The sequence below is a fragment of the Lissotriton helveticus genome, chromosome 2_2 (genome assembly GCF_964261635.1).
Source record: "Lissotriton helveticus chromosome 2_2, aLisHel1.1, whole genome shotgun sequence".
NCBI classification, from domain to species: domain Eukaryota; kingdom Metazoa; phylum Chordata; class Amphibia; order Caudata; family Salamandridae; genus Lissotriton; species Lissotriton helveticus.
The window spans coordinates 348,478,796-348,491,385 of record NC_136060.1 but is presented as its reverse complement, the minus strand read 5'-3'; the positions used below and the strand labels follow the sequence as shown (position 1 = coordinate 348,491,385).

The following is a 12,590-nucleotide window of genomic DNA, read 5'->3' as shown; positions in this document are numbered from 1 at the left end:
ACCTGGTGTGGTGCCCTGCAGTGGACCGGAGTGCGGGCTCCTTTCATGGGGCGGGGGCGATGTCCTCGGCGCTGCGTAAACTGATAGGCGATTTGGGTCTCTTTGACGCATGGCGCTACTTCTCCCCCGACAAACGGGACTATTCTTTTTATTCTAGTGCTCATCGCTCTTACTCCCGCATTGATCACTTGTTCATCTCACATGACCTGATTGGTGATGTAATGGACGTGGAAATGTCGGACATATCCATCTCGGACCATGCGCATGTAGAGCTGAGCCTCAGAGATCGGCGGAGTGGACACCCTAGGGAAATTAAGTGGCATCTGCCCCCATACCTCCTCAGAGATGCGACGGCGGTTGACGGCATTCGCGCGGCTATCACCTCCTACTTTGAATTTAACGATCTGCCCGAGACGCCGTTTCCGGTGGTATGGGACGCCTTCAAGGCCACGATTCGGGGTCACATCACCTCCCTCGAGATTGCGAGAGCGCGTGAACGGAGGGCGGTGGAGGAGGGCCTGGTGGCGGACTTGCGGGAGGCTGAGGCGCAGAATCAAGAGGAATCCACTCTAAAGACGCGGAGGCGCCTAGCGAACCTGCGGGGGCAATTGCGCATGCTGCGTGCGAATCGGGCGGAGAAATCCCTCTTGGCTCTGAAGCGCGTGCACTTCGACGGGGGGGACAAAGTGGGGAAGCTGCTGGCGAGGAGACTGAGGGTCAAGGCGGCCAGATCCCACATTGCGAACGTACTGCTCCCGGACGGGTCTCGAGCAACAACGGCGGAGGCTAAAATGAAGGCGTTCCGAGACTACTACGCCTCCTTGTACACGGCGGCACCGACTGGCGTTACCCCGCCAGAGGAGGTTCTGGAGCATTATGGCGGAACGCGCTTGCATCCCGCAGCGGCGGAGAGGCTGGAGGAGCCACTTACGCTTGCCGAGGTGACCGGGGCCATCAGAGACCTGCACTTGGGGAAGTCGCCGGGCCCTGACGGCCTACCGCTTTCCTTTTACCGCCTCTTCCAGGAGCAGCTGGGCCCTTATCTCCTCAGACTCTTTGCTTCCTTTGATGGTGGCCAAGGCCCCTCCCCGGACATGGGGATGGCGGAAATAGCTATAATCCCTAAGCCCGGGAAAGACGCGGCGCTTTGCTCTTCTTACCGCCCGATTGCGCTGCTAAATACTGATTTTAAAATTTACACGAAGGTGCTGGCTAAGAGACTCGATCCCCATATGCCGGACCTTGTTGACCCTGACCAGGTGGGCTTCATCCGGGGACGTCAAGGGGCTGACAATGTGCGGAGACTGGCGCATTTGGTAGGGAAAGTGCATCACTGGCACATCCCGGCGTGCCTCTTGTCGTTAGACGCCGAGAAGGCGTTTGACCGCGTCGACTGGGGGTTCCTCTGAGCGGCCCTCTGTAAGATGGGAATCGGCCCGAAGATGATTGCCAGGATCATGGCGCCTTATGTGGAGCCGAGAGCGCGGGTCAGGGTGAACGGGAGGTTGACGGAGCCGTTTGCCATTGGTAGGGGTACGAGGCAGGGCTGCCCTCTATCGCCATTGCTGTTCGCCCTGGCGATTGAACCGCTGGCGGACCTGATCAGGCGAAACCCGGACATTTGCGGAGTTCGGATGGGGGGGCAGACCCATAAGGTGGCGTTATACGCTGACGACCTCATCCTCACTTTGACGGAACCGCGACAGTCCTTGCCGGCACTCCATGAGGTGCTCTGCTCCTTTGAGGGCGCCTCTGGCTTGAAAATTAATCACGACAAGTCATGGGTGCTTAATCTCACGATCCCCCAGGCGGACGTCCCTCCCCTGGAGGTGCTATGCCCCTACCGGTGGACGGACCAACACATCCGATACCTCGGCCTCTCCCTGACTCCCTCTTTGGAAGGTTGGTCGGCGCTCAATTGGGCGGAATGTCGAAAAGCTGTTCTCACCGACCTGCAACGGTGGAAACCTCTTATCCCCTCGTGGCTGGGTAGGTTGAACGCAATCAAAATGTCCATCCTGCCTAAAATACTCTATCTGTTCCAATGCCTTCCCACGCCTATCCCTTTGCCGAAGATTAGAGCCTTGCAAAGGGACTGTACTAAATTCATCTGGGGGGGCAAGCGACCCCGCTTCTCTCAGTCACTCCTTATGGCCCCGCGAGATCGAGGTGGGCTGGGTTGCCCGAATCTGGTGGACTATTATTGGGCCGCTCAATTGCGGTTTGTCATCGAGTGGGGCATTAGACAAAGCGAGAAGGGGTGGCTGCATCTGGACCGGGCGGTCACGGGTCGCACGATCTGGAACCTCGCTTGGACTCATAGGGCGGGACGGTCCCCTAGCGCTTATTTGGCGATTCCCACCAGGACGGTATTGGACATATGGGACAAGGTGGCGGTGCGAAAGGGCCTGACGACTTTTCCCTCACCACACACCCCCATTGAAGATAATCCTTGGTTTCCACCGGCTAACCGCACTTCCGCCTTCCGCGGATGGACTCGAGAGGACTGCAAAGTCCTTGCGGATCTCTTTGACGGTGGCTCTGTTAAGACCTTTGCCCACTGTCGGGAGGAGTTCCGCCTTCCCCAGGAGGCTGAATTGCAGTTCCTGCAGTTGCGTCACTGGGCCTTGTCAGACGCGATATACCCCGGGGCCACTCGGGCCTTCACTCCGTTCGAGAGGCTGGCCCGCTCTGGGGCGGGCACGAAGGGTCTGATTTCAAAAATTTATCAGATTCTGCAGCATCCCCCTACTCCCCCTGCTCATTTGTATCAGCAGCGCTGGCAGGAGAATCTGGGCGCTGACATTGACCATGCGCAGTGGATCCGCCTCTGGAGGGATGTTCCTAAGGTGTATCACAGTGTGCCGCAACAAGAAAATGCGTACAAAATAATGACGCAGTGGTACTATACGCCCCAACGCCTACACAGGATGTTCCCCTCCGCACCGCCCGGTTGCTGGAGATGCCATCATGTGCCTGGCGACTTTATGCACATTTGGTGGACCTGCCCCGTGATCGCTATCTTTTGGAAGGAGGTGTTGAGCCACATTCGAGGGGTGCTGAGATTTCCTTTGCCTGATGCTGCTAGCACAATACTGTTGGGACTCAAACCTGTGGACTTGCTGGCCCTGACCCGCAGTGACTGGACCTTGGTGTTGCAAATGGTGGGTGCTGCCAGACAACTTATTGCTCTGTATTGGAAGAAGGTGGAGGCCCCCCCTATGGCTGTGTGGTTTGGCAGACTATGGCAAGTCATCACTATGGAGTTACTTTCGGCCCGACTGCAGTCTCGTACGACCCGCTTTGACAAGGTCTGGCGGCCGCTAGTGGCCTATCTCTGCAAGAGTGAATTTGCTAGGAACCTGCCCCCAGCGCTGCGAGCCTTGCAACTGGTAGAAGACGCGGTGCTCCCCTACACTCCTCGCGACCTGTGACGCCCTCATTGCTCCCCCTGACTCCCTTTGTTCTCTTTCTGCTTTTCCTCTATGCTCCTACTAGCCTCTGCTTTCCTCCTTTGACTGCCTACTACTAGGCTTCTGGTTGAATGTTGGGCCCCCTGGGCCAGTTGTTTGGTTCTGTTCGGTATGTTTGTATTTACCCGCCTCGCGGGAAGATATATAAGGCGGGGCATCGCTGGCGAGTGCTGGACAGCGCTATTTTAGCCCCCTCCCTATGCACCCTGAGAGGACCTTGATGGTTTTGATGTGCAGATCGGCGTGGATAAATGCGGATGTCAACCCACACGAAGCTCGCATCTTGAGTTCCGCCACGCGGCCGGCCCCTTGCGGGTTGTAGGCTTATCGCTGTGTCAATGTGACCCTTTTTTTATATGTGTCTCATTCTGAGACTTAATAAAAAAGAAGTTTAAATATTTCATTAAAAAAATTCTGATATGCGGTCTCCCAAGATGGCCACCAGAGACAAAAGAGCCCAAATGTAGCCCAAATATCAGCCAGATGTAGCCCAACTATAGCCCAATGACAGAATGTCCCAGAGTGTTCTAAAGAACAACTAGAACGCTAACAGTCTTACTTATGACAAAAGTATGGCACACCTGAAGTCATCTTGATTGGAATAAAGTGGTAACACTTAATACATTTAATTTGAAAAGGAACAAAATGAGGGGTTTCATTTTGCCATAGAAATATATATATATATATATATATATATATATATATATATATATATATATATATATATATTCACTGAAAAAACCATAGGTTTCACACCAGTTATAGTTAGGTGGAAATTTTACTCGCATAAAACCATTGAAATTCCCACGTTATAGTTAGTTGGACTCACTATAACTTGCGCGTGCAATGCACTGCTGATGACATCACATATTACATCACTCATGACATGGTCAGTGACATCACTCATGACATCACTCATGACATCTCAAATGACATCACTGATGACATCATCCAGTGAATGTGTATCTTTCTGAAAAATAAATATTTTTTATATATGTATATCTAAAGGTTGATGGAAGAATAAATGGGTAAATAAATGTCTAAATGGATGTTTTTTTGTGTAAAATTGATTGGTTAACTGACTTATTAAATGTATCTTAGTGAATACATATATTAGCGAGTAATGTTTAAATATTTAAATATCTGTATCTGTGTCTCACTTTGTGTATAAGTAGCTGCATGGGTTGGTGAGTAGCTACATGAGTGTGTATATGGGTTATTAGTTGTTTTTTTGAGTATCAGTATCAGTGTCTGTATGGTTCGGTGGGGGATATTACTTAGAGCACAGATGCATGAATGAGAGACTCACTATTTGTATGTATTTTGAAGACAGCATGTGTGCAAGACTGTATGGGTGGATGATTGTGTGTATGGGTGGGTTAGTGAGTATGTGTTTTTATAATTGATTGTTTAAGAGAGTAAATATGTTTCCGTTTCTGTAGAAGTATGTGTAGTGGTGTGTATATAGCAGTATAATCATGTAAATGTTTTTTGATAGTTTATTTGCATGTGTGAATTTGTGTGTGAGTAACTATATGGATGAGTATTAGTGTGTAACAGGATGTATAGGTGTATGAGTACATATGATGAGTAAGTACATGCATGAGTGACTATATAGAACTGTTGGTGAATGAGTGGATGTGTATGTAGATGTTGGAATTACCTAATAAGTTGTTGTAATTGGTATTGTTTTCTCCTTTTTTAAGAAAATGTTAGTTTCTATTTTTGAATGTGTGTGTCAAAGGTTATTTTATGCTGATAGGAGGTCTGACACTTTGTCACAAGGATGTTGTCATCAGTGATGTCATTTGAGATGTAATCAGTGATGTCATGAGTGATGTCACTGACCATGTCATGAGTGATGTAATATGTGACGTCATCAGCAGTGCATTGTACGCGCAAGTTATAGTGAGTCCAACTAACTATAACGTGGGAATTTCAATGGTTTTATGCGAGTAAAATTTCCACCTAACTATAACTGGTGTGAAACCTATGGTTTTTTCAGTGAAAAAATAAATAAATATATATATATATGTGTATATATATATATATATACTAACACACAGATATAGATATCTATATATATATATGTAACACACAGGTATTGGAGCACTTTACACGAACATCAGTTACAGGATTAGCTGTTTTGGCAAGAATCATAGGATGCTGCACTGACACCAATACTAGAACCTCTTTTCCAGGTTTCAAAGTAAGCAGCTCTGGCCATAACGCCACGTGGTTTCCCATGACCTTTTGTATAGAACAAGTGTTCTCATTTCTCTTGCCCTCTTCCTTTAGATTATTGTGGCTTTCAGACATTGTGGCCTTCTTCCAGTACAAATTGTATTTTTTGCAACTAAGTTTGAGTTTGTGAGCAACATATTTTGGGATCGAACGTTTCTAGACAATATCAGGAGCATTCAAAATGCTGACACCAAATTGAAATATCTAGTTCAAGTGTTGGTGATGACACAGACCATCCGATATATCAGGGTTTCTGTCATAACTTACTCAATATACTTTTGGAAGGCAAAGATTTCCATCTTTGTGAAAGAAAGAAAGGCATTGAAGGGAAAAAGCATACGTTTGGGCCTCCACATTTCTCAGAAGTCATATCAGCATATTCTGAGGGTACCTCAGAGCCCTGTGAGCATGGCCGGACTCACCGCAGCGAACACCTGGTGTTTCCCCGGTGGGCCGTCAGGACGGGGGCCGGTTTTAGTCCCCTGGGGGCCGTTTTTATTACTGGGGGTTGGTTTTGCAACAATATCTGCCCCCTGCAACCAAAGCTGTCCACTATCACCCCCTCCCTCAGGGCCGGGCACGCTCTTTGCCAGGGCCGGTTTCGGTTCCCAGTCCGGCCGAGCCTGTGAGAAAGAGCACAAAGTATAAATTCTATTGCTTCCCGTTTCCAAAGCCAGATAGAACACATCATGCAGTAAAGTAATTCAAACAGGGCATAATAACCCCCCTCCCCCCATGCTGCCTGCTTAACAAGATCTTCACACAAGCGTCGTAACCACCATTTAGTTGTAGGATACAAGGGCTCAATACTTAAACTCCTGTGGTGGATTTATCAGCCACGGCCCGTGGAGGGAGTTTCGGTGGGGCGGAGAGGTGGGGCGGGGGGGGGGGGCAGGGTGGGGGGTGCTAAAAACCAGAGTATAGATAATTGAAGGTAAGTAAACAATTTAATAAATAAAACGAATTTCGTAGCGCTCCCTGCATCACATTTTGCGATTCAGGGCGCGCTACGAAATTCGTTTTATTAATTAAATTGTTTACTTACCTTCAATTATCCATACTCCGGTTTTTAGCACCCCCACCCTGCCCCTCCACCACCCCGCCTCTCTGCCCCACCGAAACTCCCTTCACGGGCCGCAGCTGGGATTTATCAGAGTGTAAGACCAACTAAGGACTTCAGCACTTCATCACCGATAAAGACTCATGTAATATTGTGAAAACCAAGGAGCCTACATCAACAATGGAAACCTACAAAAATATCTGGAACAAAACGTTGTTCATGTTGAAAGAGAATATGTCTCATATGGTTGTCTGAGTTCAAGACAGACCAAACCGAAGGCGTAGACCTTTTGCCACTCGTGATGGTTTCTGAGCTAGCCGCCCCGGGAGGGCTGCAGGTAAGAGCGCCCCAAAACTCGTGCCGCCCACGACAAACCATGTCACCCCACCCCTATCCCCCTTGCTACACTACTGGTGTAAACAGAGTAAATATGGATGATGGGACCGCACTCTGATTGTATTGTAATAGGATGTGGGGACAGCAATCTCCCAAGACACTTGAGGAAAATAACAAGCTTCAGTCATGAAGGCGTTAGTGTGATAATGGAAGCATACGATACCCAGTATCAACAACTCAAACTCCCTTGCCTAATGAATAGTTGAGAGAAAAGGAATTGTGTTTGTTTTTCTATATTTTCTCATTGCACCCATTCCCTTTGTTTTGTTACTGTCTTTGTTCCCTGGTGAATGCAATGGAAAGCTGGATGATTTCTGAATAAAAATAAACTGAACACCAGCAATAAAATGCCTTATTTTGAACGCAAATCAAATCTGCTGACTTTATGAACTAGCTTTCACAATATTTCAATCTCTCATTCGCAATAATAAATGCTAGTGCTCACAGGAGCCATAATTATATATTGTAAGACTCAGAGAACAACAGAAACATCTCATTACCCGGAAATGAAAGAGCGCTGAGGACCCAGTGTAGGTGTAAAGCAGTATGTCAGAAGTGGCACATGTACTTCATCCTACTCAGTGTTAAAAGAAGCTCCAGCCTGGTCCCTTCAACAGGGGTCTATTTCCTTAATATGATCAGGGCCTGAGCTGCCCTACCCAAGTATGGGACCCAAATTAGAGCCCCGTACATTAATACTAATGAGATTACCTCATATTTATAAATTGGTACATACGGTATATATGAATGGCACCAGGAAGGAGAACATAAGTGCAAGAATGAAATAACGAACTAGGGACATAGGAAAATGGTACAGGGTAAAAATGTACAGAATAAAAAAACAAAAATCCTAAGCAAGGTAGGAGGGAGAGAAAAGGAAAAAGTGAGAGGAAAGGAAAAGGGAGTAAGAACCGAGGAAGAGAGGAAATGAGGATGGAAAGAGTGCAAGAAAAAAAGGAAGACAAGACAGGTGGAAGACAGGATGGAAATCAAGGAAGAGAGTAAACAATCATGCAAATCAAATTCATGAAATAAGAAAAAAGAAATAAAGGACGCAGAGTAGAAAGGTTGGAAGTAAGGATGAAGGGTGAAGAGGTAAGATGGGTACAAGAAGAGAGAGAAAGGAAGAAAGAAAGAGAGAAAAAAGAGAGAAAGAGAGGAAGAAAGAAAGAAAGAATGGAAAGAAAGAAAGAATGAAAGAAAGAAAGAAAGAAAAAAAGAAAGAAAGAAAGAAAGACATAACCGCATTAAGGAAGGGAGAGGGGAGGCAAAAGAATGTTCTATATTTTTCCCTTGAAATAACTCCCATTACTAATTGCTGAATTAATTAATTGATAAAGGTGTAATTTAAAGAGCTACGCCTTCCAAGCAGGGATGGTGAAGCTGGGGGAATGGATTAAGTATAAATTAAAAAATGAACTTACCTTCTCCGCCACGCAGTGCAACCACACTCCTCTCTTCAGTCCTCCTCAGATCTGCTGCAAGCACTGGAAGTGCCTGGGAGGTTGAGCATGTTCTCAATGAGGCTGTGCAAAACAGACTCATGGAGAACATGCTAAGTGCGCATGATGGTTTATTCAGCCCTAAAGGGCCAGCCAAACCGTCATAAGCACTTACAGGAGTGCAAACCACTCCTCACTCTCCTCTGACGTCACAGACCCCAGCCCTGCCTGACTCCAAGTGCTGCATGGAAAAATAAAATGATAATAACGTCCTGTTATTATGATTTTATTTTTATTGATAGCACAGTTGAAATAGCAGTGGGGCAACGCTTCTCCGCCATAGCTGAGGAGCCGCCACTGCTTCTGAGTCCAGCTAAGAGTGAAATCTTCTCAATCTTGGGCCAAGTAGAAGTACTCCACCGCTGGCAAGATAGCCCAGCAAGTTAATACTTGCGACTGAGACATTAGTCATCAACATCTACTAGCCACAATGTTTAGAAATTGCAGATGCGTGGTATTAAGCGCTGTCTAAAAACACATTATTCTATGTCATCTTTGCAGTTATCTATAATTTCTGATCACTACCATTTATGAACGCTAGGATATGATTCTAAGTTATGACTATAATATTCCTAGTAAGGTGCAGTTTGATTTACTGAGTTTGAATACTATAATTTCACCTAAGGTAAATAACACCTTTATCTTTGATTCTTCGTTCAGAAGATACTGTGGTGGAATCACAGTAAGAATTGAGCTTCATGTTGCATTTCAGTGTTTGCATTGTTAGAGCTAAATTGCATTGATTTTGTGCGTTTACTTCTGTGTACGAAAAATGTGATGTACGACAAAGCAGGGTTATAATCATTACCAGTGTATAGGATACCCCCAACATGACATTTCTATTGGTTCTGCAGCCACAGGTAATATTTCTAACAGTGGTTAATTTGTAAAAGAATAAGTGCCGGGGCTGTCATCAGGAGGCAGCTTGCACCATCCCAATTCTCCAGTTAGCACCGCCTAAAACACAGCCAAGGTACTAACCTTGAAAGTTGGAAGAAGTAATGGCCAGACCTGCTGAATTCGGAGCTGGGGAACCAGCATAGAGTCTCGGTGTCGACTCAAAGTCCAGTGATTCCCGGGCAAATCACTTAATCTCCCCATGAATTAATGTGTCCTTTACTGATGCTCATGAAAAGCGCCGGTGTTGGTGATTAAAAGTGAGGGTGCTGAGCACCAGAGACCACCGGCTTAAATTAAGCACTGATTTCTACCCAACTAAGTACTACTCATTTAAGACGTAAAGAAGATACGCCGAGGCAGCCTTACTGAAATCCAGGGCTTTGTCCCACGGGTCTTCTGCCATGCACCCATTCTGGTAACAGACACAATGACAGTGTAAGGGAGAATAAAAATAGCAAAAATACACACATCTCATATCTCTAGGCGCTGTACTGCTTTCTGCTTTAAAAACCTTGATGAATGAGAGATGTTTACTTAGACATTTCAGTCATTTCAATGGATAGTTTATTCAACCATTTGCTGACTAAGATAATTAACTTGCAAAACCCAAAATGGTGCAAACTGCCAGTAAAGAAACGGATTTCATGCAGACCCGAGTTTCCTTGCTAGATCTACAAAGTGAGGGTACGTATGTGTTGTAAAATGCATCTCAGGAAGCCGTAACAGGATGCTAGTTTTCCACACGAACGAGGCAGATTCCTCAGGTTACTCCTCGGTTTGCAGATTGTACTGGATTCAAACGAGGGAGAAGCTTATGGGTAAAGACAAATGATGGTTCCATGATCTCATTGTGTAGGCCCTTTGCAAAGAGTGTATGGTCATTCTGGCAATATGCATAAACAAAAAAGGGGGGAGAAGGAGGTTAAACCAGACCAGGTCGGCCTCCAGTCTGTGTACGAAATACAGGAACCCTATGTCAAGGGTCCAGAGACCTGGTAGGTGTTTGTATGGTCACTGCTTACTAAGTCAGTGTGTACCAAAAATGTGTAAGAAAGAAAAATTTCTTTCTAGAGTCCCCTCACTCACCGGGGTTGCCCCACGGTGACATGCTTCATCATTGGGGCCATCCCAGTTCTCTACGAAAAGGGGCGTGCTGCGACAAGGCGACTACGCTGGAGCACTGGTTTTGTGAGATGACTATGTGTGGTGCAAGTGTGGTGATGGTGGAGTGGGTGTGGAATTAAAAATACCGTGCTAGTGGGCCTCAACAATTTATTTCGCTCCTAGTGTGGTATAAAAAATTAAAAAGGGGTAACACTGTATTCCAACTTTTACTGAGCTAGATCAGTGTCAAGGTCAACATGTTTCAAGCTCCCCCAAGCTTTTCTTCAGGACCATACAGGGTCCAGCCCTGTATTGCCACTCCTGTTTTCAAATGAAAAAGTGTTGCTAAAAACTACTTATTTACAATGAACGCTGTTGTTAATAAAACATGCGTGTTGTTGTACATACGTTTTGTATTTCACTTCGATTTCTGTAAAATAGAATAACAGTTGTTAAATGATGGACAACCCCTTCCAAGAAGGGGAACAACTCACATGCATCTCACTCCAACTAGGGCGTGAGTGTGCCCTTGGCATCATAATGATGCGTGCTGGTTTTCAAAACGGTGTAGGAAAATAAATCACTGTGAATAAAGTGGTTTAGTGGTTTCACACACAAAACATATAGACTTAATGTGACTATTGACAAGACACACAACACATACACACGAAATAATATGGCAGATGGTTATATTTACATAAAAGAGTGTATGATTACACCCTATGGTCTTAGGCAAGGGCAGGAACGCCTCGTGGAAACATTGCTGAAAAAGGATTATCAAGGTTCAGAGTTAGAAGGCTCCTTTCCTGTTTGCCCGTTTAAAATTGCCGATTTCCTTGCAATCTAGCATAGTTCATACACTTACTTCCTATCGGCAGACCCGCTCGGTACTACCTGGTGCTTCCTCACCCGACCGCATACTGATCTGAACCCGGGCTCGCGGTGTATTTAGAACGCGCGAGCTTCCGGGTTGCCGGGACAACCTCTGTTAAGCTAGAGCGCTCACTTGGGGCGGCCATCTTGGTGGGATGTGATCGCGCTCGGCGCGAGTGTTAGCTAAAAATAGGGATTACTACCGAATGTTGCTGGGTTCAGGGATAAGAAGTATTTTAGAGTGATACTGTGAACTAGGGCATTTTTATACACTAATTTAGAACACAAGTTATTTTCTCGGGTGGGCGAAGTTCTTTAGATTGATTAGGCTTATTCTTGAAAGAACGGGTATTTTAGCATTTGATAGATAGGAAGGCTAGTACCTATCTTTGCTGGGAATTTCATTCTGGCAATATCCCAGTCCTAGTTCATAGTATTGTCTCTGAAGTCAATTTTGGTCACATTTTGTGGGACTGGAATCTAAGTATCTAACTCCACTTGCAGTGGTGTAACATAAGCCGCTGCATGCCATGCAGTGTGGGGGGGGGCCTCAACAAAAGTGGTAGGTGGTGGGATGGGGAGGGGCCCCCCTCCGTGTACTTTGCTAGGGGGACCCGGAGTTTCATTACGCCACTTTCCACGTGTCTCAACTAGGTACATGGTAATGAGAACTTTTAGTATACTGAACTATTAAGTGGGGAGAAGAAGTTAGTTCAGTACAACAAAGTTTCAAAATGGTGCATCTAGAGCAGGGTTTTCAAACAAGTTGCTTGTGAACTACTTGTAGCTCTCCAGCTACCTGTAAGTAGCTCGCCTGTTTGCAGGTCACTGAACTAAATTATAAGCTTTTTCTTGATTGAATCAAAATATGTATACCAAAACAGAGGAGAGTGTATTAGAGACAAAAATGTGTGTATTTTAGAGATTTATACGCTAATGTTTGAGAAAAATAGTTGAAAATCCAAAATATATTTAAAACTGATATTTGAGTGATAAAATCTAAAAGGTGTTGGGGACAATATTACCAATATTATTAAC

General features: G+C 45.8%; 1 protein-coding gene across 5 annotated transcripts in view; it reads right to left on the bottom strand.

Annotated features, from left to right (window-relative positions):
* Nucleotides 1-12,590, bottom strand: part of SORCS2 (sortilin related VPS10 domain containing receptor 2) — a 2,165,153-nt gene that overhangs the window by 990,458 nt on the left and 1,162,105 nt on the right. The gene's annotated exons all lie outside the window — the stretch shown is intronic.